General features: G+C 39.8%; 1 protein-coding gene across 4 annotated transcripts in view; it reads left to right on the top strand.

Annotated features, from left to right (window-relative positions):
* The first annotated feature begins 2,989 nt into the window (after nt 1-2,989).
* Nucleotides 2,990-25,352, top strand: part of MFSD6 (major facilitator superfamily domain containing 6) — a 43,003-nt gene continuing 20,640 nt past the window's right edge. For 2 of the 4 annotated variants that reach the window (XM_005530343.3, XM_088059003.1), the window contains exon 1: nt 18,035-18,139. The gene's annotated coding sequence lies outside the window, so the exon portion shown is untranslated. Of the gene's footprint in view, nt 3,087-11,828; nt 11,884-18,034; nt 18,140-20,455; nt 20,555-25,352 lie in introns of those variants that run through there. The other 2 variants (XM_088059001.1, XM_088059002.1) reach the window with 2 other exon arrangements.

Below are 25,352 nucleotides of genomic sequence, written 5' to 3'. Positions count from 1 at the left end.
TTTATTTGGGCTGACACATATGAGACTGATACTGAAGAGACATGATGAACCATGGAATAAATGATAATATAGTGCATTAGGTTGAAATGTAGCTTCATCATATCTTGGTGCACAAGTTATTAGCATCAGCTGCTTTGATTCACATTCGTACTTAAAAGAAAAAAAAAATCTTAAAACCTCTTAGCACATTTATTTTTCTGAAAGAAGAAGAAAGTCCTGGCTCTCAGAAGGCCCTTAGAGAAGTCTCCAGAGGGCAACCTTGCTCTTTATTTCTAAAATTACTCAGCCCCTGCTTATATCAGTGTCATCTGTGTTGGCATTTCCGTTGCAATGACTCTCAGAATATATTAAATCTGTTTGTAAAAATTTTAATGAAACTAAATAGACACAAAAAAACCAAAAACACCCCACAAACAGAACATTTCTGTATTAATGCAGTCTCAGTTTTCAGTCTTGCACAATGTGAACAAAAAAAATGAGAACAGGACATGACGTGCTTTTGCAAGCACTGAGAGACTGTCTACTGCAAGCTAATTAATTGGAATAATTCATTAGGTGATTCCAACAATTCAAACTTTCACCTAAAGGTTACATAATAATCAATGATGCAGCTTATTGGTGTCATCTTGTGTACTGACAGCCCTGTATGCTGTTTTGTACCAAGTGCCATGCAATTAAATCTAAACCAGACTAAATGACACCAAATTATCACAGCTGGCACACCTGAACCCTGACTTAGATACATATTTCAAAAATTAAAACTCTGCAACTCTCATCCAGGCATTACTAATTAGTGAGTTTGATAAGCAGGTAATATTTTTGTTTCTTATTTCCTCTGACTGAAAGTCTCTACATTTCACAGACAATGTGAAAACAACTTTTCCGTGGGATAATGTCTTTCTTAGTGTTGTTGTGAAAATGAAGAAATGGGTGTGTGGAAGCTAACCTTGGGAAAGAGCAGGTGGAGACTGTTTGAAACCCCTGGAAATCTAACAAATTCCACCTGCACATAGGCAAGGCTGTGATCAGGACATGATTTCACAGAATGTTTGTTTCTAGGGGTCCAAAATAGAAGCTGGTGATCTGATTCATCTTTTATTTATGCTGATTTTGATCTGTTCTCCTCCTGTCCTCTGTGTAAATAATGGTATAAACCCTTTGTGTTCTTCTAGCTGTATGTCTGATTTAGGACACAAGTGGGCCTACTCCTTTGTAAACAATGAAGTAATAGCAAGCCTTGTCTTGAGACAACTACTGATTACTCTCCACAGTGCTGATGTTGAATTTGTGTTTAATTAATTTTTTCTTTAAATTATTTTTCTTTTTTTTCTTTTTTTTTTTTTTAAGTCATTTTTAAGAAGAAGTAGTGGTAACAGAAGAGCCATCTTCCTTGAGCCTTCATTTTAAAACCTGATGGTGATGGCCTGAATTTACTTATAGTTTTTTAGGAGTGGGGGATTCATAGATGTTAGAAAATTGCTATTTTTTTAGAGCCGATTAGCTGACAGCAGTCCTGTCCAAAAATCAACTCAGATATCATCCTGTTTTTTGATAGTCCTCCTGCACACCCCATTTTTTTTTCAGAGTGGAATATCAAAGTGAAAACGCTTTCTAAAAAGTAAATAAAAGAGTTCTCTAAGTAAGTACTGGAAAAAGAGCAAAAATAATGTAGTTTCCTGAGAATAAGCAGAATGAGATGACCTTTAACCTATGAGTTTATGGATTATTTTACTCTTGGCAAAGAGGGCTGCACAATACTGGACCAAGCTGGGAACTGAGAGTGTGTAAGTGCAATAGTCAGAAGGATAAGCAGGTGGTAATTCCTCCCCCTTGAGAAATTTCCTGGCAGCAAGTTCAGCAGGTTTGAAAAGAAAAAACAAGTTGCAGACTGTAGGAGGTCTTCAGAGTTGAGCAGATGTTTTCAGCTTTTGTTTCTGGTTTGGGTTTTTTGGTTTTTTTTTTTTATTTTCCAGAAAAACATATAACTTTAGAATGTGGGAGCTCTTGCTCTCAAGAAGGATTCCAAGAGCAGCTCAGCTGCATTCTGTGTGCCACCTGTACACCCCTAGTTAACCATTAATTTGTGCCTTACATTTGCCTCTCAGAGCTCCCAAAGTAGTTGACCAAGACCAGATAATAAATGGTATGAGTACTTCATCATGTCCCATGCTGCTGTTTCCAGGTTTGCTGTAAAATCAGTTTTTTCCTCTGCTGGTCTAACAGCTGGCACACATCATGTGTGGGTAGTAAGTGCACTTACAGCATGTCAAGGTTAAGAGAAAATGAGACTGTGAAGGTTTGAGGAACAGAATGGGAAAATTTCCAGTTCATGACTGCTAACTGGTTATTACAGTGCTGACAAACAATCCTTACATTGTTATTTCTCAGTCCAGACTCAGTTGACAGCCCTCTAAAACAGGTGACACACAAGGCTGGAACTTCCACGTGCCAGCTTAGGTACCTAATAGTAAAGTAGCCAAGTGGCCACTTCCAATCCAATGTATACTCAGGTCTGCTATAGGGTCTTCCAGGGACATCACTGAGAGCAGAACTAGACTTAAAATAAACAGAAAACTAATCTGTTTCTTCCCTCTCTAACAACAGGCCAACCCAAGGAAGGACTGAAACACCTATGTAATAAGGAGAAACAAATTTTTGCTTTTGTCTGTAACCTGAGTAATCTCATGTGAACAGCCTGCCTTCCCAGGGCTTTTGCTCAGAGACCTTTCAGATAATGCATCCATACAACATCTGAAATCATAGATTTGGGATGAGGGCATACAGCATGCAGTGGTGAATTTCTCCTGTAAGAAGAAAGTATGTGAGGGAGGGAAAAAAAATCAACTTTTAATTTTCCCTTTTTTTTTTCCTTCACCGGTTAATTTGCATCTTATCAGTGGGGAACTAGAAAGTATTTGGAAAAGGCTGTAAGCAAATACATAATGGAACTACGTAAGCGAAGTAGTTTTCATTTTCTTTTGGCCTCAGAGAGAACCGGGGAAAGTGTGGGAGTGGCTGGGTGCTGCTGCAGATGCTGCCGTGTTGATGAGAAAACCAGAGAGGATCCAAGCGAGGTCCATCCAGCAGTGAGTTATTCTCCTCCCACCACCCCGGCTTAGACATAGCACTCGTGCTGCAGCCACCCTGCCAGAACCCTCTGGGTGAGACGGGACCCTGGGCAAACACCCTCCTACATCTTTCTTCCCTGCTGCCACAAGCAATCTGTCACTCCTCTCCCCGAACCACCCTCCACCTACGTACAAAGCCATAACTGTAAGGAACGCCCTCTTCCCTCCTCCTTTTCCTCCCCACGAGCCTGTTCTCCGTGGGTGAAAAATGCTATCTTCCCAGAGATCTGGTCACCCCCGACTTTGGCTTTGAGACCCAAGCTGTTTGATACCTTTTAGGACTACAGCTTGGAAAGCTCTGCTTGCAGATCTATTGTGTTAGTTTTTCAATTGCATATAATTGCACATGTGCAGGTAGGAAGGGGCTATTTGCTTCCCACTCGCTTTGATACGCCTCCCTTCCTAAGAGGACCGCTTCCTTCCCTTTCTGCTCTCAGCCTCCCACGCATCTAGCAATGAGAAATGCTGCAGAAAACTGACCAGCTACCAACCCGCCCACCTGAGGAGGAGGAGCACCACCAGCAGCAGCATATTTCTCTCGCTCTCAGCTTTTTAAACACAGTTAAAAAGATCTGTAGCGTGGGTGGAAATAGCTGTAGGGAGTGTGTGTGGGAATGGGGCTAGAGGAAAGTGCATTTTTTCTTGGTAGGACAGTTAACTTCTAGTGGACCAAAAAAATACTCCAAAGATATCTCACTGCTGAGGGTGTCTTTGGCTGTATAATTAGTTCTTGAGTTTCCCAGGTCTGGAAAGGATGAAGCAGGGAATGAAGCAAGTGATGGCAGGGAAGCTTGCCTTCCAGACTTCAGGAGTCTGCTTAGCAAATGATATCTGTATTGCATCTCGTTGTGTCATCACGTCTGCTGTTCTGCTCTCAATGTGTGTGCTTAATTCTGTGAGAGTCAGAGCTGCCTGCATGTAGGAAGAGGAAAAAGCCATGTGGTTTTCACACCATGTGGGTCTGTATTTCAAAATACTGTCCCTGTTGGACCTCTTGAAATAGCACTGTCCCAGAATATCAGTTAATTCAAGATTTACTCTGTGCTTCTATAAGAAATTAAAATCAAGCTTATTTGTGTTAACTGGTTGTTATTTGAGGTACTTTGCTTGTATTACATGAAAATAGCACTGGAACTAGTAAGGAAAACAGAACTTCTAAGACTTGTGGTATAGAGTGCAAAGTGGTAGTGCTGATTCTTAAGAAATCTCTCTGATAGACTCCAAGAACCAAGGATCCTCAACAGCTGTGAGTTTTTGACTTGGTTTGACTTAGCTATCTGAAATACAGATTTTACAATATATATAATTCTCCTCAACATTGTCCTCACATGAGTTAGTTGCACACGTTCTTCTCAAGCCAAAACTACCCATACATTGGTTTTGACTAGATTTCTCACCAGCATCAAACCTTCCATATATGTTGCTGATGCAGAATCTTATATCAGGGTGTGGTCTTTAATGATTCACAGGCGCAATAACAGCCAAATAATGAACTTTGACTCTGAAAGTATTGGAGATGCCTGAAAAAAAGTATTGTGCAGAACATGTAATTTTCTCCTAGTGCATAGAAGCCTCAAGCCTGAGAACTGGGCTCACTGACTTCAGTGCCTTCCTCCACAGCCTGTCTCCTCTAGCTCTGGAAATTTTATCTTAGAGTTGAAAGGCAAATGTAGGCATGCATAATTTTTAGGCTCAGAAACAAAGGAAGTTATGAATAAGCTTAATTAACACATTTGCATGTGACACAACAGACAGATCAGCTGATGGACTTCTGTTAGCAAGAGCTAGAGCCCTATCAATGGAGATGTAACCTTAATGGAACTAATTATCCTGGTGTTTTAAAAGTCTTACTTGTGAATGGTGAATAATATTTTAGATATCTCCTTTTAACCTTCCACTGAATCTTATGTAACTCATAATTATAATCTACTGGAATTACATACCCAGCCTGAGGATGAACAATATTCCAAATATTAAATTCATGTCACTTGACTGATTTACCTTAAAATGTTGCAGCAAATCCTTTGTCAGTAGCATTTTGAAGCACTATTGGCCTGCTTGTAAGTCTACCTCATATTTAGCATTGGTTCAGTTAGCTTTGGAGGTAGTGCTTTTCATACCTTTTATATCAATGAATGTACATCAGATTTTAAATGCAGATTATATGCTTATCTTGCCAACTACCATTAACCTGAAATTTTCCTTTTATGATCTATCTGTTGTGGTAGAATTATATTATTTGAGAAGCAGTTAAAAAAAAAAAAAAAGGGAAAAAATCACCCAAACATTTAGAATCATTACAAATCCATTTTAGGAGCTCAGTCCTGTATGTAAGATTCCTCTTGGCCTCCCTCTTTTGTTTGTTGTTCAGCTGGAATGTCACACACTTTGGACTTGAACCATCTGCTTCCTACTCAGGGGTCATAGTGAATGACTAGTCACCTATTTTGTCTCCATCAGAATCATAGTGAATTAAGCACAAAAGCATTTGATGCTAATTAGTAGCTTTCTGGAAGACCAGGGAATTGAGCACCTCGTATGTTTATTTCAAGAATTTGTTACTCTAAATTAAAGCAAGGCTCTTCAGCAGGACAGTTTGGCTGACAGTATGACAGTCAGTATCTTATTAAATGGATGTGGTGTATTCAAATCTTTCTGTGTTTCTAGTCTGGCACCTCACACAAGTATTATGTTCACTTGAAAAGATCTACATTTTGTTTTAAAAGTCAATATTAAGAATATTTTTCAAATTTTTTTTCTGTTTTATTTCATCCTGGAGTACAATGAAAACTGTTCATGAAAAAATGACTTGAACATTGCCTAGGGAAATATACCTCACTTAATCCCACAAATGATGCAAAGGACAGAAGAGCAGAGTGGAGAACTTAAAAATTAGGGAAAAAATAGGTCAGTAGAAAAACAGAGGCCTTTAAGCAATCAAATAAGCATCTATCACTCACTGCTGCAGATATATTCTGTTCAAAGTATAAATTATTAGCGTCCTATATGAGGTAATCATGAGTTTCAATGCAACTCAATTTATCAGCTCTGTGTATAATGATTAACCTGGCAGAAGGATGTGTAGCAAGTCAGAAGGAGAAGTGTTTGTTTTGGTTTCTTCGGTTTTTTTTTCAAGAAAGAAATATGGTCACCCTGGATCATAAACAAACTTGCAGTGACAGGGACAGAGTACTTGGTTCCTTGAGCACTTATTGAGTGGATATGCTTCCCTAGGGATATAATGCTCAGTGAAGAAAGGCAGTGGCAGCTGTGGCAGGGCACAGCATAGATTTAAATTGTTCTGAAGGAAATCCACGGTCTCTAGGCTCATTATCTCCTCTCTGTAATCTCAGCCTTGCATCTGCTCCATGGATTTCATTGTGCCACTGGTTCTCCTGTCCAGACCCAGACAGTCCATCACTCTGTGTCTCTGCAATAGCAGGCTGGAGGAGAGGCTCATACTGTTAACAGCTCTGTATGGAAATATATATCATTATTTCAGAAATAACATGGAACTCAAGGTGATTGAGTCATCTTTTGACACACCTCTGTCTGCCAAGAAAAATGCAGGCACTCCCTTATAGAGCTGTTGCTAAGAGCACTTCTTCAGGCTCTTGGAGTGAGAAGGTGCTTTATTGTACAGTTAACTGCAGGAGTTAACAGCAGGCTTTCAATCTGGGACCTGCCAAGAAATTAAAGCATGTAATTAAAGGCTGTGCTTCTGCCTAGGAGATGTTGCACCACGAAGAATTTGTCTAAGACACTATTCTGTAAATTTAAGACCTTAGACCTTATTGGCATTTGTAGCCTAAAAAATAAAGAGGAGAAAGTTCTGGCCAACACTAAGACAAAACATCTTTTGTTTGTTTTATGCTAAATTTAAAGAATTTCATAAGAAAGCAGATACTGTATGTAAAGAAAAAAAAAAAGAAAAAAGAAGAGAAATCCATATTCAATTTGAAATGTTAATGGAATTATTTTTTTCCCCCTGACTGAGCAGGAGGGTCATGAAACACATTTGATCTGTGCATTTCCTTTCCTGTGTCACCACTAGCATCCCTTAGCTTTTGTGTGCCTTTTGGAATATTCACCATTGACCAGTTACCTTCCTAGTAAGAGGCAGCTGAATTTTGCAGGTTCAGCTGTCACCTCAATTACAACAGCAACATAGAACTTTCAGTATATTTCAAATAGTCTGAAGAAGCAGGCCATGAAAAATGACTGTTGCTTTTTCACTCTACTTTAGTTCTCACTTCTGTGAAGTAAAGAAAGCAATGTTTCATCATAATATCAACATTAACCTTTTAGTTGACACAGTAGGACACCATACACTGATAACAAATGGCCTCTTGCCAGTGCTCCTATTAGTGAGGTAAAACATAAATATAGTTTATCTATATGTTTCCAGTGCATGTACCAGTGAAAAAACATTAAACAACACCAGTAAAAAGCCACAATGCACATAGCACAATGACCCAGGATTATGGGATCCGTAGGAAGAAGGTTCAGATACTTTGAAGTTCTGTGCTGCTTTACAAATCAACACAATATATTTTCCAGTTATATCTTAAAGAAAACTGTTCTCTGAACTGTTATAAACTGTTATTTAAAAGGGTCTGTGTTACAAGGGATGTATGCTTTTTCTTTCCAAGCAAATAATTTGACCATGGCTTCACATGTGAGCCTGTAACTCTTCCACCTGTCGGCTGTTACCCAGTTCTGCAGAAGGAAATGAGCCTATTTTTTTAGCACAGGACAAACAAATTCTCCATGTACTAAAATGTGTTCACTCAGCCACATTCCTTTCCCCAGGAGTCTTTCAATTTATCTTTTCTTCTGAGGAAATTTCCCACCTATCTAAGAATTTCCCACCTTCTTTGCTTTCTAAGTTAAAAAAAAAAAAAAAAAGCTTAGTATTTCTATTTACAGAAGTAAAAAGCCCCAAACTCCGTCACGTTCTCCAGTATGTCATTTCAGGCAGTTGTAGGGTATTTGCAATCATCTGTCTGTTTCCCAGGGACTCATTTGCTTTTGTTAGTTATTCACAGTAATCAGTCATAATGCTTGTAGGTACCACAGCATTACTCACCACAGAATGACTGCAACGACAGGTTGTGACTTTGTCACTGCAGAGTAACAGCCAGAGCGGTTCTCTCTGGAATATGTGTGCTAATTCTGGAAGGTGAAGGAAAACATTCTCCCTTCAAGATGTGACTTCAACACCTGGAAACTTGACTGCAATGACCCCACTGTGTAACCTTCACTTTCCATGCTCTGCAGGTCTGTTATAATCTTGCACACCCTTGTAATACATAGAACATGAGTACTGTATACTTATCACAGAAAAAAAACCTATAGCTCAGATGTGTTTCTAAAGAGCTTTAGCTCAGGAAATAGCTAAATTGAAGCTGTAGTTTAGTTCACTTTCTGTCTCCCTTTCCCGGATAGCCTGGGTTAATTAGTAACCAACCTTCCAATATCCATTTCCTCCTCTTGCACCTTTTCTGTATAAACTGTGTATATTTGTTCAGCCACCATTGTTGCAGGATCACCCCCACCTTGCTCAAAGTGCAAAGGTTTACCAGTTTTGTTTAGCTTATAAATCTAAAGATGAGTAAGATAAAACAGGTTTTGTAAACTAATTACTGCATTCTATTTTAGTGATACTGTATTGACTTAAAATTTGGTGCTGTTGGGTCAAAATTTAATATATATTGCAGTTTGAAGTTTTTGAAATTATTTTCTGGTATTACTATATGGAATGGTAGTTTATGCTTAAGTTACTAATTTAGAAAGTGAGAAATATGAGACAGACAACTTATGCATCATATACATTTGTGTCTATACACATTTTCATTTTTGCCAATGAAAATTATAAATAACACAGTTTACTGGAGAATTTTAGAGAAGATTATAGAGAATATATATATAGAGAAGAGATACTGGAGAAGATTAGAAGTCTTACTTCTGAGAGTGCTGTCTGAAGGGTTTTTAGGCATCAGGAGGGCTGATTCACAATTTTACTTCATAGTGTTCAGTTTAATTGTTTAACTTTTTTATTCTGCTTCAACCTGAACAACAAAACCCCCCTACAGTCCAGAGCTGATGGCATTTGCACTCTCTGTAGTTATGTTATTCAGCACACATCCTACAAATAAAGAAGAAACTGAGATCTTAGGCTTTCCTTAACATTCCCTGCTGTTCCTGCTATCAGTGGCCAAGGCTATGAAAGACATGAGGAGCATTTGACTACTGCTTTTCTGACTTAGATACAGCTGACAAGGAGGGGCCAGCTGCTGATAGCTTGCTCTGGCTTATCCTTCTGTCACTCAGATAGGAAATGCTGCTGCTTTAAATAAATTAGAATGGCTCTGCCATTCTGGAATAGGAAAAATTCTTTCCCAATTCAGTACATCTGTATACTATTTTTAAGGCAAGGTATGAGGATTAGTGGCGCTTACTACATGGTGGGCCAGAGAACTGCAGGGCTCATGAAACCACCTGTGACCCAAAGGGGAGCTGCAAAACCTTGAAACATTTAATTATAAGAATGTAAGATATTTTGAAAAACTGAGGGGGAAATTAATTGTGATACAAAATTTTTGAAAACTATTAACTTATTGTTATTCTAGTATCTTTCAGTTGTTCCCCAGAAGATTACAGGTCTTGGAAACAAAAAATTCAGTGACCTGGGGATTTCTCTTCTGGCATGTTCCTTTGCTGGCACTTGACAAACTTTTAGCATCCACAGTATCTGCAAGTTTTGGACAAGTCTCTTCGTAGCTTCATTTGATGTTTCATTTTCCATGTACAAGAAGAAAGAGTAAATAAATTTGCTTTCTCCAATATAGGGCTTTTTAGATCTGCTAATTAGCCTTTTTTCCTGACTGGTGAATACTAGACTACTCAGCTGTTCCAGGCAGAGAACTCAGTCCAAACTTCTGAGAATCCTTCCTGGAACTTTTTTAATACTAACATTCTTTTTGAAAGGAGGAGAATATCCTGATTTTTTTTTTTCCTCTGTAAATATTATGAAATTTGTGTCTGAATTTCTCCACATGTGAAAAAAATAAAGCCATATACTATACTAAAATAGAATTATTCCTTACTTTGCAATTGGTTTTGCACATAAAATTTATTTTTTTTTCCTCCCTCATAGATGCTTTGACAGTTTTGAGCCTTCTGCTAACAAACAGTTAATAGCATGCTGTAGCAATACAAGAAATCCTCAGGGAGCTAGGTTGTACACCCTAAAAGCAGATAAAATCATCCAACTCTGCAGGCAACAGGCCTTTACTCAACTATTTATAGAACTATTTATAGGGGAAGAGAAGGGAAAGAAGAAAAGGAATTAGTAAATGACTTTAAAAAGCACAGGTACTTAGAATTCATAGTTGATGTGCTGATTTAGGAAATCAGGAGATATGACAGAAGAGGGGTAAGGAATGTTAATAGTGTTACATAGACAAAGACTATTTTTTTCTACTTTTGTCACCTTCCTGTGTTTTGGAATTATTTTTTTTCCCACACAGCCATTTCAAAGGCATATCCTTGCAATGACGCATCAGTTTTCTGTCTGCTTGAGGTTTAGAAATAGCTGAGCTGTTATAAATAGATCGCAATCTGCAAGAGACTAAAACAATGGAAAAACTGTAAAATCCTCACTGAAAAATTTAGAAGTGGATTGAGATTCTGGCCTCCGTCTCCTAGAGTAAAAGTGCTCAGTTTGAAATGCTTTGTTAACAACTGCAGAGGAAGCCGTGCTCTTTGTGCAGCAGGGGGGAACAGCCAGGTGGAATCAGGTGGCACTTCTGGTCACGGTGCCAAGCACAGAGGGAAGTCCAGCCCGGACCCTGGGAGCTCTCAGCGCAATGACGTGAGAAGGAGTCACTTTGCTATTCCTCACTGCAAAGCTAAAACATGAGAGGTTACTCTTTTATACACTGTAGTGACACTAAATCACAATGTTTAACTTTTACACCACAATTTTTCTGGCAGTACTTGTGCACTCCGAATTGATAGCATTCGTCAAGTTTGTTTCCTTTTTCCACTTTGCCTCCAAAACACCTTAACTTTAGTGAGGTGTTGTACCATATGGGTGAAAGCTTGACCTTTTCCAATAAGGCAGTGAAAAAAATCAAAACTTCGAAACAGTTCAATATCCCTTTTTTTCTGCTAGAGAAATTCTTTTGTAAGGTCATTTAGATCCTGCCAACACTTCCAAACAGACTTCGGGATAACACTTTGGGCACTGAAACCTGATACCTGGGAGTGGTGTTATTCCCTCAGCCATATACAAATAGCTCAGGTCCATTTTCTTATACTTGACTATATGATTCTGTTAAAGAGACTGGGAAAGATGCTTTGGTAACTGTGGATAAAATAAGACATTAAATGGAAGGAAAAACTTTCTCAAGGATATCTGCCTTAAAGAGGAGCTGCTTCCTGAAACCAGGCTATATCACAGTAGCTATATCATGACAACTAATTTAATATAAGCTCTCCATTCCCAATCCTGGGCAATCAGTGCCATCCCACTGATGTGGGACCTGGTCTTTGCCTGAGGTCTGTCCCCAGTTGTTGTAATAGAACTTTAGGCCAGCACACACTGCAGGATCAGGTCCTTCAAACCTAAATTAGCATTTTGTTGAAAACTAAACATATGTTGTTTTTTTTCACTGTCAATAATTTTGTTTCCAGGTTTGGAAAAGAAACATTGCTGTGGAAGAATCCAATGAATTTATTAATGAGCTTGGTAAGTATGTAACTATTAATATCTTCTGAGATTTTTTTTGTCTTATTTTTATCTTCAGTTTCAGACTCTGAAATAAACAGATGTGTTCTGAAGCTTTCTTCTGAGAATATTACAATATGCTATCTTAAATACATTGTGATAACTGGGATATTGTAGGAAACAAGTAAATAGCTGTGTACAGTATTTCTGAAACAATTTGTACCTTTATATGAAGTAAAGTCCTTTATCTCACATTGCACTGATAGCCCTAAAAAGAAAACATCTAAAATATTCCTTGGATGTTATTAAAGATTTTTCTTTCCAACCAGAAAAGAGAACACAAAAACTGAAAAAAATACATAACTTTGTCCTTTAATATTATCAGAGAGCATTAAATCTGCCATTACTGTTCCATGGCATGACTGGCAATATAGTTTACCTGTCCTAAGCCCATTTTCAATAGCTGAGTCTTTCAAGTTGTCAAAAAAGTTTCTATTTATTTTACAATCACTTTTGATCAGAGATACTGCTTTGACTCCCAGTGTAACTGAAGTCTGCGGCAATCCTCTTACTAAGTACTCAGGTCCTTTGTTCTTCACAATGAGGATATCATCTTGAGAGTTTGAGAAGGGCACCAGTAAATCATTCATTGCTTTCCCACTTTGAGGGGAGGGACCCATTTGAAATTCACCTAGAAACTAAATTTAAGTACTAGTATTGCTTGGGCGTTCTCCTATTAAGGAAGGAATTAAGAGATCAACCCATTATGTTGGAGGTCCTGAGAGGAAATACAAAATAAAAAGATTGGTATGCTTTCTGGGAAAAGAAGCTAGATGGTTTGGCTAACTGTGACTCCCTTCTGCATGAAAAGTGACATTTACTGCTTTCATTTATACTGAGGCAAATGCAGCTCTAGAGAGAGATGTGAGGCCTCTGAAGTCAACAGCTAGCCTTGGTCCAAATTTGGTGCAATGTGTTCCTCAGTACAAAAGATGATTTCACTGCTTGTGTCACTTAAATTTACAGGTACTAAACAAAAATGCCTTAGTCATGGCTTAGGTTTACAAAGCTACATTTTAGAAGATCTGCATTTAACCAGGGAGATGACTACATGACTGCACTTGCAGATTATTAAAATAAACAAACAAACAAAAACCAGTTCAGGTGAAAAGTGCTGTGAGTTATCACCATTTTTTTTAAAGCTATATAAATTTTGAGAGCTAGCCCTTGTATTCAAAGTGCTGTATAAAATCAGAACTAATTTTCTTGAATAGTCTTTTCATATGTAGAATATGGAACTTTAATTAAGGTTGCTTTTGGTCAGGGAATATTTTGCCATGCAATGGTATGGTATTTCCTTTAAAAGCTACTGTCAGAAATTTAATTTTTTAAAAGCTGAGAACTCAAATTCCCACTGACCTCAAGTCATTGACTAGTAATTGGGAAAGCAGAGATATCTGACTCTATATGCATTTATTTTGTGGCTGTAAAGGACAATAATAGTAAAGAATTTCTTGCTTGAATGCTGGTATTTGCTCAACCCCTTGCTCTCAGAGAGGATAGAACGAGGTTCCTAGGGATCAGAGAGAAGTGGTCAGTTTGCTGTCCCTTGGTCACATACCTGCAGTCATCAAACACATAAGGCTCAGTAGGTACTGAGAACACAGCACAAGAACCATACATTTGTTTTACTAAAGTCATGTAGAAGTAAGGACTCATTGTGCAAGGACATAGTGGGCAGAGGAGGTAGGAGGATGTGTCCTATTTTTAACTGCTTTGCCTGCCCTACTCATTTTGCATTTTAATTTTAACATTTCTAGTGTTTATTTAGAATAAGATGTTTGAGCATGTGGGAGCTATCCTTTTAAGTTTTAAAAGTTGGATTTTTTCTGGGGACCCCCCACTGGGGACCCCAGAGGGTCTAAGTAGATCCGTCTCTGAACTCTGGCTGGTTAAGCTTCCTTCCCCTCTGTGAAGACAGGCCAATGCAGAATTCATTGCAGGTTCAGTGGATAAATTGCATAAATTATCTCTAGCTCCTGCCTGGACTACAGGGTCAGCAGGGCTTTGCACAATCTGGAGAGTCATGACAGGATCAAGGACATTATATTTTTGCATCTATTCAATGGCATCAATGTTGTCAGCAGCCCAAGTTAAACATTTATTCTGTGGACAGCAAAACCAATGAAGCTGTATTTCCTAAAGGTTTGTGTATTTGTATTTTTACAAATGCAAATTCTTGCACTCCATTGTGTCACCACTTTAAATGTCTCACCTGTTCTCTCTTTTTTTTTTTAATCTGGTTCCCTCTTCTATTCTTTTACCTGCCTATAAGTTCTTCACTGCTGCTCAGGCACAAATAGTGATTCACTGGACAAATGGACACTGGACACTGTGGACTTCCTGCCCTGTAATTTCCTCCCATGGAGGGGACTGTCTTGGCTTTCTTTTCTGTATTATGTTGTAGGAAATTAATATGTGTGCCCACCAAATTTAATATCTGCCAGTGGGTTCAAAGGTATTGAGGTGAGGAAAGGTTGATTACTGTATAAGCAGACACCATGCAAAGACAAATCTGAATTCAAGGGAAAAAAAAAAAAATAAAAGGCCTATCCAGTAGGAAAAAAGTTGGTGTATACACACACAGTAAAGACAGTCACAGTATACACTGTTTCTGTCCTTTGTTTTGTGCATTGCTCTCCTTTTGCTAATGAATGTAATGCTTTTAGAAGTGTTAGATTAAAATTCAGAGGAAGAGAATACTCTGCTTCCCTGCCAAACCGGACAGACCACTGCACTGGTTGTCTTGCGGGCTGTGAATATTTTGTCCTTGGTTACCATTAACATTGCTGCAGCTGTGTATGATTTGCTGATTCATTTGGTGACTGTTTCTCAGTTCCTCTGCTGGGATTTTTCTCTAACTGGTAACATAAGTGCTTTTAGTCTTTGAAGAAGTAAGGAAAAGTCACACTGTTCCTCATACTAAATTAAAGTCTTCCCAGATTTACCATGGGATGTGTACAAACTGTTGTATTATAGAGAACTTCCACAAGAGGAAGAAATGAATGTTATTTTTGCCTTGATGTAATGCCTCTCCTAGCAAAGGATTGACTAAAAAAAAGTAGTTTAGTTTTCATTTTATGCGAAATATATTAAAGGTCTCATTAAAAGGAAAGCTTTTCTGTTGACTTCATTGTATTCTGCAGCAAGTCCTAGCAGCATAAATCTCACCTTCAACTTATCTTTCCAACCTGACTGATGTAAATTATCTTTATTTTATTTACTTTTTTTTTGGCTCAGAGTTAAACCTGCTAAAGGACAGCAGAATATTTTGTATCAACCAGAAATTCTTGATTTCAAAGTACAGTTCCAGCTTATTAAAGAAACCATTAAGTCTTTCTATACATGAAAATTTAAGCTCCTAGAAACCATATTTTATTTCCCTTCTAACCTAATCAAAATCTTTATAAAATAACATATGCATTGAACCAAAATCCCACAGAAACCCAGGGCATGGATAAGTTAACCCAGGTGTGTTTATAGTATGGAGGTTTTTATATGGGATTTTTATGTATGCTTTATATTCAGCTTAGAAAGTATTACTTCAGAATTTTTGAATATCCAGCGGTCATGTACATATTTATTATATGTATATGTATATATAGAGCTATCTCTTAGCTATCACATTTATATATCCCATTTTACTGTCATTCAGAGCTTGAGGTTTTTGAAAAAGAGGTATTTCAATACTTTGAATGGATTTTGCACTTGACTCAGCTTTTTATTTTCCTTCATACTAGCAACTATTTTTTAAAAAAACCTTTATGCTTCAAGTGACTTAAAACTACATTTCCTTTTCTCTGAAGACTGCTTTGACTAGAAATATTTGTGATAAAGATGTATTAGGACAGTTTGTGAGCAGTGCAGCAGTTTGTCCATTTTTCCTAATGCTCATTTTCATAGCTGAAAGAACTCTCTGAGCAAGTGTAGTAGTTTGTAACAGGCTGAAATCCAAATGTTTACACTCAGCCTGGCTGGAAGAAATAACCATGCAGAGCCCCTACTATGTTCAGTTCTGCCCAGGCTAGAGTAGCTTGTCAGGCTGCAATAATGCTGTTTTGTGCTCAGGCTTTTCACCATGCTCACCTCACCACACTCAGTTGGGGATGGATTGGGCTTTTAAACTCAGTTTTAAACCATTTTTATATATATGCATATTGTACATCACTCTTTATCGGTCATATTCTATTCTCTGTTCTCTTCAGCTGTAACTTCTTGTTCACATACCAGGTTATGCAGAAGCCTACAAAGAAATGTTATGTATTTGGTCTTAATTCCTCTATTCAAAGAACATTTAAATATTTAATTTTTTAAAAAAAATATTTAGGAAATGACCCTGGCACCTCTGATAACAAGTAGAAGGAAGGGGGATGATCACAATGCAAGTATTTAAAAATACACAAAAAAGGGGAAAAAAAGCTACAAGGAAAGGAAAAACACAGCTCCAAGTAAGGCTGCAGAAGATGGTCACATTCTGAGTGTGATGGGCAACAGTGAAGTCATCAGAGATTAGAGAGAAACTGCTTTTAAGGCTTCAGTAAATGTAGTCTGTAACTACAAAGATCTGCTTTTCCTTTTTAGTTGACAAACAATGACTGCAAATTATTTGAATTACATGTTCTCCCTAAAAGCTTTTGTAGTAATTTGCCAGAAGAGTCTCCATCAAGATGAAATAATTTTGTTTAGAGCTTAGATCTGGTTTACTACAGTGACATTTTGTAATAAAACCCCCACTATATGAGCTGATAATCGTCTGTCTCTGAATTCTGCAAGATTACAGGAGGCCTGCACTCCTGGTCTCAGACGTGGTTTCTCTTTGTGGTTAATTAGCCGTGGGGGAGATACTCAGGGATGACAAGTTCTGAAAATCCTTACAGAGACAGAAGATAAACAAGCCTTCTCCTGCCCCAGGTCATCTCCCCTAGGAAATTTAGCTCTTGTCTCCTGCCTCCTTCAGGAGAAGCCTTTACTGTAGAGGTACACAGGATTTTAGTGGGATGCTATCCTCAATGGAAAGTGAACCCACATACCATGCCCCATTGGTATGTCTCTGTGGCAAGGAGACAACGTGGAGAGAGCATTGCCTTCCATGCCAGCTGGAGTCCCTTTCACTTCAGTCAGAACTCAAATTAAATCGAGGCTCCAATCCCTGTCCTGCCTCTGTTCCTGTTCATCTGCCTCAGTCATGCAGACTTGTAGTTTTCTCTCAATTTCTTCCCTTGGGCAAAATAATGCAAATTCTGTTTTATTCTTTGAAAAAAAGGGGGATCCTTCCTTAGAAAAAGGAGATGCAAAATAAGATGCAAGTAGATGACTAATTAGTAGATTACTAATGTGTTTGTTCTGTGGTATCCCAGTTAACAATGTCTGCAGCCAGGTCACTGTCCTGGGCAGCAGCAGCCGTGCTGTGCCACTGGGAGAGATGGCCAGTGGTGCTTGCTCACTTTATCGACCTGCTTGGATTAGGGCCCAATGTGAACTCCGGTGTGAAGAACACCATCATTTAAGCTTAATCCTCAAACAGCTTCAGGACCTCCTGTTCACTTCAGGGCTGATAAACACCCCAAATATCTGACTGGCCTTTCACTTCGTGACTATTCCCCTTCTTTAGTTTAACACCACTGACCTTTTGATATTGCAGCACGACTCAGCTGTGGCTCAGGAGTTTCCCTCCCTCCCTTTTTCTGCCTCGGTAATTAGTGTGGGGGAAAGTTTATGTTGTTGCTGTCGTTGTAAGCATTCAAGTAATTTTATTTGCGTGCAAGTTTAGAAACAGCGTTACCGAAGAGGCGATGACAGTGGCTGTGAAAGGCACTAGAGTAATTAACTCCTTATGCTGTTTGGAACTTGTGAGGAGCAGGAAGCGCTACGAATGTCACTGGGCTGTCGGGGCCCACGAACGCTGCATTTAAGCGCAAGGCCCAGCCCGCGGACCGGCAGGTGGACACAGCCCGTGAGTGGATCGGCCGTGCCGGGGCAGCCCGGGCCCGGCGCGGGCCCCGCGGAGGCGTTGCCGGGCGGCTGCGCGGCCCCCCCGCGGCGGGGCGGGGGGCGGCTCCGTCCCTCCCCGCAGCGCCCCTGCGTGGCGGCGGCGGCGGCGCGGCCCGGCCGGGGGGGCGGGAGGTGCGCGGACCCGCCGCCCGCAGCAGCCGCGGCGGCAGGAAAGGGGCTGCGATGCTCCCGGCCGAGCGCCCCCCCGGAGCCGCCCCCGGGCGAGGTGAGTCAGCGCGGCCCCGCGGTGCGCGGGGGCCGGGCCGGCAGCCGGGGCCGCCCGGCGGGGCGGCGCCGCCTCCCCTGCCCGTGCTCCGCGGGGGCCGGCCCCGCCGGGCGGCCGGGGCCGGCTGTGGCGCACCGAGCCGCTGTGAGCCGCCGGGCTGCGGAGTCCGTTTCTCCCCGGTGTCTGCCCCGGCACCGGCTCCCTCCCACCGGGGCGGCGGGCCTCGTCCCCGCGGCCGCCCGGGATGCTGCCGGTGGGCCCGCGCCGCAGCTTTTCCCTGGAGGCGTTTCCTGCCGCGCCGGGGCCGGTCAGCTGCGCCTTCACGGAGCCGGCCGATGTGCTGGGTGCCCACCTCGGTGAGGTGCCGGCCCGCTTCTCCTAAAGCTCAGCATCTTGGTTGAAGCGTGCTGCGGCCGAGCCATTTAATGCCCCCTGCCCTCCCCGATGACAGGGTCGTAATCCCGGCGGTGGCAGCTGGCCGGGCCGTGTCCCGCGGGAGCTCCTGCACAGGCATCCCCGCACTTCTCCTTGCTGCCAGCATCCAGGCGTGGCGTTACGTGTGGCTGTCACTCGGAACCAGAGCCCTTACATCCTTAAAATACCATGGGGTTTAGTAAGCGGGTTGTTGGTTGCTCTGTTTATTGGAATAAGCGTAGGAGCAGACACTTATTTAGGAAGTCAGTGCTGAAGGTGCCATAGTTGCTACGGATGCCTGCGGTGTTCTAAGTTAGATGGAGTTTAAAATCCGTGTCCGTTCAGCAGCTCTAAAGTTTTAATGGCAGGCTCTTTTTGAATGTTGTGTTAATGAAGAGTGCAGTGTTGAGGAGTGATAAACTTGGACCGATAAACTAGGGCCGAAGAGAAAAGCTGAATAAATGTGGCACTGAAGTATTTCAGTAAAAACTTGCTCCAAACATAATTACATTACTAAGGTATATATTGGGTCTTGTTGTCCACTAGTTAGTAATGTTCAAGGAAAGAGATTACAAAATGCTAGTTTTCCATCTTGTTTTTCTGTGTGTGTGTGTTTTTTGTTTCAGTGGGTAGAAATAGTCGACAAAAGGTGACATGTATTTTGTTGTTTGTATTCTCTGAAGGTCCATCAAGAAATAGGAGGAAAGAAAATAATCATCCTTTTAAGGGTGGTATTGGTGGTAGCAGTCATCAACCCAGTAAAAATTATAAGAAGTCTTTAAAAAAAAAATCAAAAAGGTTTGAATACGTGAGTAGAAGCTGACAATATGAGGAGCTAATGGGAGGAAGCTGTGGACTGGAACTAGGGCACAGCTTGAATGCAGCCTAAAACTCATCTTAATCTTCAGCTACAGTACAGTGGGCCTGAGTTAATATAGAGGTGTGGGAAATTGTGAGCTGTTGACATGATCCATCTGCAGATGTGGCAGTCGGTCCCAGAGGCTGAGATGGCCAGGAAGGCCTTGCTGTCTTGCAGCAGACCGGGACTGCTGCTGCTGCTGCCAGGCTCGGTGGGGCAGCTGGGTGCCTGTGTCCCTCCCCAGCGCTGGCAGCAGTGTGTTCCTGGAGTGCTCTGGGCACTGGTTTGTAGCTGAAAGCACACTTGGAAATTACCATCATTAATCAAGTGTAAACCTTGGAGGCAGCTGACAAATTGAAAACTGGTTAAAAAACACAGAGGCTGATTTCAACTAAGAACAAACTCTTTAACAAATAGAATCTGCTTGGACGTCTGAATGTGCATGTATTAAATGGAAAACAAGATTGGAAAACAGGAGTCCTAAGATGTGAGTTTAATGGATTTTCTTTAATGGATGAGGATTCATAGTGTTCTTTACTTTAATGTTAATACTAGCACTATTGTAGCAACTTCAGACCTATCTTAAGTGCATTAAACATATTAAAAACCTGATCTTGACATATTTCACACATACTGTCATCTCTCAATCTAATTGACTAAATGCCAGCGTGTAGAGTTTTTATATCCATATTGAAGAAGCAGAAAAACCTATAGCACAACACATTAAATAAATGCATATCAGCAACACAAAATAAAGCAATTTTAAGTGTTAAGTGCTGTAGAACAAAGTAGTTTCACTTTGATGGAAACCCTAATTATGTTGGTTAATGTTCCACTTGTGTCTTGCATTACAGTTGAAACAAGGACATTTCCCAGCACCAAGTTAATTCACTCTATGTGACTTATTTCTGATTTTATGGATTCAGAGTCAGGTGTTCATGCTGGGGCCTCACAGCAGGAACTGCTTACCTTTAGAGAGCAGGGGATGATGAGGGCAGGTGGGTCAACCTGTGGGAGTTGTTCTAGATGGCTTGACAGGGAACAGCCCATCCAAGAGCTCTGCCTGGAGGTTGGCTTACCTGGGAGGGGCTTGGGAACGTGATGCAAGAGGGAATGAAGTCTAGGCACTTCTCTGTCGTGATGTAAGTTGTTTGCATAACATTCTCCTCCTTTTTGGCATGGATGCAGGCGACAGCGCCAGGCTGTTCCTTAGGGGTGAAACTTGCTTAAAAATGGAAAAACAAAATATGGTCTATTATTTATGGCTATTGCAGCAGTGCTATGCAGGGCTTTGTTCTGGAGGTGCTGCACTGATACTGTAGCAGAAAGTCTGACCCAAAGGTTTTGTAGCTTAGATAGATGGGAAGGGGGCCTGAGGAGGAGGTAGTATGCATGAGCTGTGTGATGGATGCACTCATGGCTGTCTCACCAGCTGGGGGATGAATGAAGTGAGCCTTTGTATAGTTTTCAAGTTTCCTACTCCAGCAGACCTGTTCTTGATCGAACAATAGTTAGTGCCTTAAAAAATTGTTTTGAAGAAAAGTGTTTTCTGTTAACAGATTTTAGAATGTTTTTATGAAAACTTCATGTGGACTTTAATATATTTGCTACAAATTGAGTTTTCTAGCCAGTGAAAGGCTGGAAGGGGTCAACTAAAATGAGATGCCATTCTGGCTGGCTTTGATTTATCTGCACAATGCAAACAGCGAGCTGGCCTGCTCTGTTCCTACAGCTCTGTGTTGTTTGAGAGATTAATTAATCATTCCTGTTCTGGCTATGTTTTCTGAGACTGTATAAATATAAATCATCTACAGTAAGTCATTTTGTTAGGTATTTAATGGGTTAAGCCTCTCCTGATTATTTGCACTGTCTTCTCATGAACTGTCACGGGTTTTTTTTGGTGGTTTATATCTTAACATTCACATACACGGAAACCCGGATTTTGAGTCTCTGCTTTATGAGTCTTAATTTTACTTTAATTCTCAAAGCCTAGTGAACGGAATATTTATGCTGAATTAAACTTTATTTTAGAACAAGAGTACACTTTCACCTCAAATCTAACTTTGTCTTGGTCGGCAAAAGAAGTTTCAATGCCTTGTTCTGTAAGTACCATGGTACTTTCCCTGAGAAGTTTAGGGATTTGCTACCCCAGTCTGATCTCTTGATTGACTTTTTTTTTTTTTTTTTTTGAGATATAGTTCAAAGCAGGGGTTTATTTTCTCCAGAGTTTTGGGAAGAGTGACTCCAACAGGAGACCTGAGTTTTTAGTATACCATGTTATTATTTTTCTTTGTTTCTTTTGTTTTCTTTGTTTTTATTCTTGTAATGTCAGATTGTGTTGAGTAGATTAGCTTTTTATCCTTTCTGATCTTGAAATCCTGTTAATTATTAGGAGAGACAGAATAAATGAGGATCGATTTAAGAAATAAAAGCAAGAATGCCAAGAAGATACTTAAGTAAATGTAGAATACCCTCTTTCTACCTAGCTGCCAAAGAGGCTCATTACAGTCCTTAAAATGACCACTGCACTGTCATCACTGAATTTCATGGGACAAATGGTTCTTCCTCCATTCCCAAGATAACTGCTCAAAGGTGCAAGTCTGTAGGGAAGTTTTTATATCTGTTCGCTGGAGATGACTGGATAAAAAACATCTTCTGGATGTAAGGGCTTGACAGTGGATTTTGACTTGCTAGAGGAATAGATATTAAAGCAGGTGACAGCAATCTATAGCAGAAAACTTAGAAAAAAACGAGCCTCTACTTATATTTAAAAAAAAAAATCCCATCTGTGCAAATTTTATGGTTAACTAGTACATTCTTTATATCTGAGGAGAAGCACATGCACTTGTGCATAAAGAGGTTCAGAGTATGTGTGATCTCACAGACTAATCCCCAGTCTGAGAGAGCTGGGTCAGCCGCGCTTCCCGTGCAGCTGTGAGAGGGATGTGCGCTCCCAGCCCGGTACGGTGGGATCATGGGCTAGGGGGTAACCAGCACTTTGGGTCTCAATGAGGTTTTTCCCATTGTAGCATTGTAGGGGTGATGGGATAGTGATGAAACAAGGGCTTGGTTCCCAGTTCTGTACTGGTTTGGTAATGTAAACCTCTGTCTAGATAAAAGCTCATTTGTCAGTTGGAGGACCAAAGTGCTTTCTCGTGACACACATGTGCTGCTGTGCTGTGCCCTTGCTGCGCTTCTTCACTTTCCCATTGCAGGGCTTTCTCAGGATTCTTGCACAAGTTCTTTCCAAGTTACATCTTAGGGCTTTCTTGTGTGTTTCTGAACCCTGAGTTTGGGGAAATAGCTCCAAACTGTTACTCCTGTTTTCAGAGTGATGGTACCACTCTGCAGCCTCGTTGATCTCATTTGTCCTGGGTGAGCTGATCACATTCAACTGGCCTCTACAAGAATATTGTGTTCTCTTCAACTTCAAATGAGATAAAATTTATTTTCTCTCTGAAATCCATCTGTTAACTCTCTTAACCTTTCTTCCTTATTTCTATTCTCTGTTGTTCATTTGAAACTTGCCAGTTGTGCTTGTCTTCTGTCCTCATCTTGTGCATTAGAAATATACATTTGTAAAGTAAAGGTACAGTATTTGAAGGCAATGGTTAAAATAACCAGTAGATAATTAGTCTCTTATCACTGAGAAGTATATTGGTTTTTCCATCTGTCTAGTTTGCTGCACGTTCAATCCCTGACTGGCTCGAGTTTGTTAGTACAAGGAAACCCCCATAGGTTCAGGGTTTTTGCAGATTTTTTTTCAGTAACAATACTACTCCGTTAATTTTCTCTTTTTCAGTCATTTATTTTTAGAGTTTAAAACATTGTTTAGTAAGACTTTCAAAAACCTGACTCCTAAACAAACTAGTGATCAAAACAATAAAGAATGCCATATGGCTCCTACCACTCTTGATGCTGTAATTGAAGAGTATATTCTGTAATATTAATAACATTCAATGCTCTTAGTATGGGAAAATATTTACTGAAATTATTATGAAATATACTTTTCATAGAGTTCTAGCCCAGGATGTTCTAGTCAGAATATCAGGAGTGGATCTTTTGGATTATGCAAATGCAGTGTGTTAGAAGATGGATGCTGAGGCCGATATAAATTTTGGAGGGGGGAAGAATATGCAGCAACTGAAGTGTTTAAAGATAACCAGTATCATAATTTGTTACGTACTCGCTATTCATGCAACATACGAAACTGAAATTCCACTTCAATAGAAAAGGGAAGTGAAATTAAAAAAGATTGAATACTAATTGCTCTAAAAGCCTTCAGTATAATTTATATGAAACCAGATGGTTCAGAACTCATATACAGGAATAAGCTTGTTTAAATCAGGATGATTTCAAGCCATACTTACAAAGGTGTCCTAAAATATCCACATGGTTAAAATGTGAGTTTTATCTTGTCATGTCTGGGAACAGGAAATCTGTTCTTCAAAAGTAAATGCTGTAAAGCTCTGTTAACAGCAAGCAAGTTGCTGTTAACAGATGAGCATATACCGAAAGCTCGGTTACATCCCCTTGACATAAGTGGGGCCCTGCACAAGATCTGGAGTCTTTGTTGTCAAAGAAAGGCAAGGCATAAAGAAAATAAGAGCACAGATGATGACTGGTCTAATTTACTCATTGGAAGGGCTTCTTTTATGGATATAGAAATGAGCAAGAACCCCACAGTTCTTCCACCTGTCAGGTGGATATGGCTGGCTGAACCGAAAATTGCAGGAGCTCACTAGACAGCTGCTGGGTTTTGGTTCATGTGGCTTTTGATGGTAACAGGTAAGAGCAAGAAAATGTACTTTCACATTTGACTGTTCTAACAACTTAATTAGGACTGTCTAATCTTTTGACAGATTAAATACTTTTTTAAAATTTAATCGGATTGTCTCTGAAGAAACTGGAGGAAAAAACTTAAATCTCTGTGTATGGGCTGGCATGGTTTTCATTTAATTCTGACCTTGAATACATGCATATTTAAGGTTCCAAGATTTGTACGTAGCCTTTTCTCCCAAACAAGAGATCCTCGTAGATAGTATCCCATAGAAATGACATTTAAAAGTGAAAAGCATACACTAACCTTATGAGTGTTTGGGAGTTTAATGATGGTATTTTTAGACATGCCTTTTACTGAACTGTGTAAGGTTTAGATTATTTTCATGAACTGTCATTTATAGAAATATCCATGACTTGTCAGCTGTTACATATATGTTGAATCAATAGGAAACAATTTAACATATTAGTGAATGTTAGTCACTTTTCTCTTATTTGCCTTTGTCAGTATTAAATAATCCATTCCAAATCCATTGTCAGTATTAAATAATAATGAATTATAATTAATTCATTTAAAGGCACTGAATATACTGTTGCATGACTAATTTTAAAGGAATGATATTGTGCTTTCAGATGAGTGATGAAAGACTTATCTCATTGTCCTCTTCTACTTGGAATAAAGTGCAGATCTGCAAAAAAATACTTATCATAGAATGATATAATATCCTGAGTTGGAAGGAACTCAGTAGGATCATCCTGTCCAGCTTCAAATTCTTAGAGCAGGTCCAGATCATAAATTGAACGCTCTTCAAGAAATTTCAGGTTCTTCTGGTTCTCCTTTCAAATATTGTACCTTGAAAAAGTTCCTCTGTGATAGTAATACTAACCCAAACGGCAAAGGGGTAACAAAACGAAAATATATGAATGTTTAACTTTTTCACAATGAACATAAGCTAATCTTACTAGGTTAAATTTAAAGATACCAATAGAAAAATAGTTTTTTAATACTGATTTGGAGCTGACAGCCTGCTGGCAGAGCTGGTTTTTATCCTTTGAAAATGAAGCTTTTCTTAGCTAGGCTAGTTTATTGGAATAAGTTGTTTTTAAATGTGAAAGCTGGTTGGTCACTCAAATTCTGAGGACTGTTTAATTTATTTTTTA

Source organism: Pseudopodoces humilis, chromosome 8 (genome assembly GCF_049639895.1).
Source record: "Pseudopodoces humilis isolate 2021_Gansu_Grassland_sample_001 chromosome 8, ASM4963989v1, whole genome shotgun sequence".
Lineage (NCBI taxonomy): Eukaryota > Metazoa > Chordata > Aves > Passeriformes > Paridae > Pseudopodoces > Pseudopodoces humilis.
Note: the sequence above shows the minus strand (reverse complement) of the source record. Positions and strands in the feature narration are given on the sequence as shown.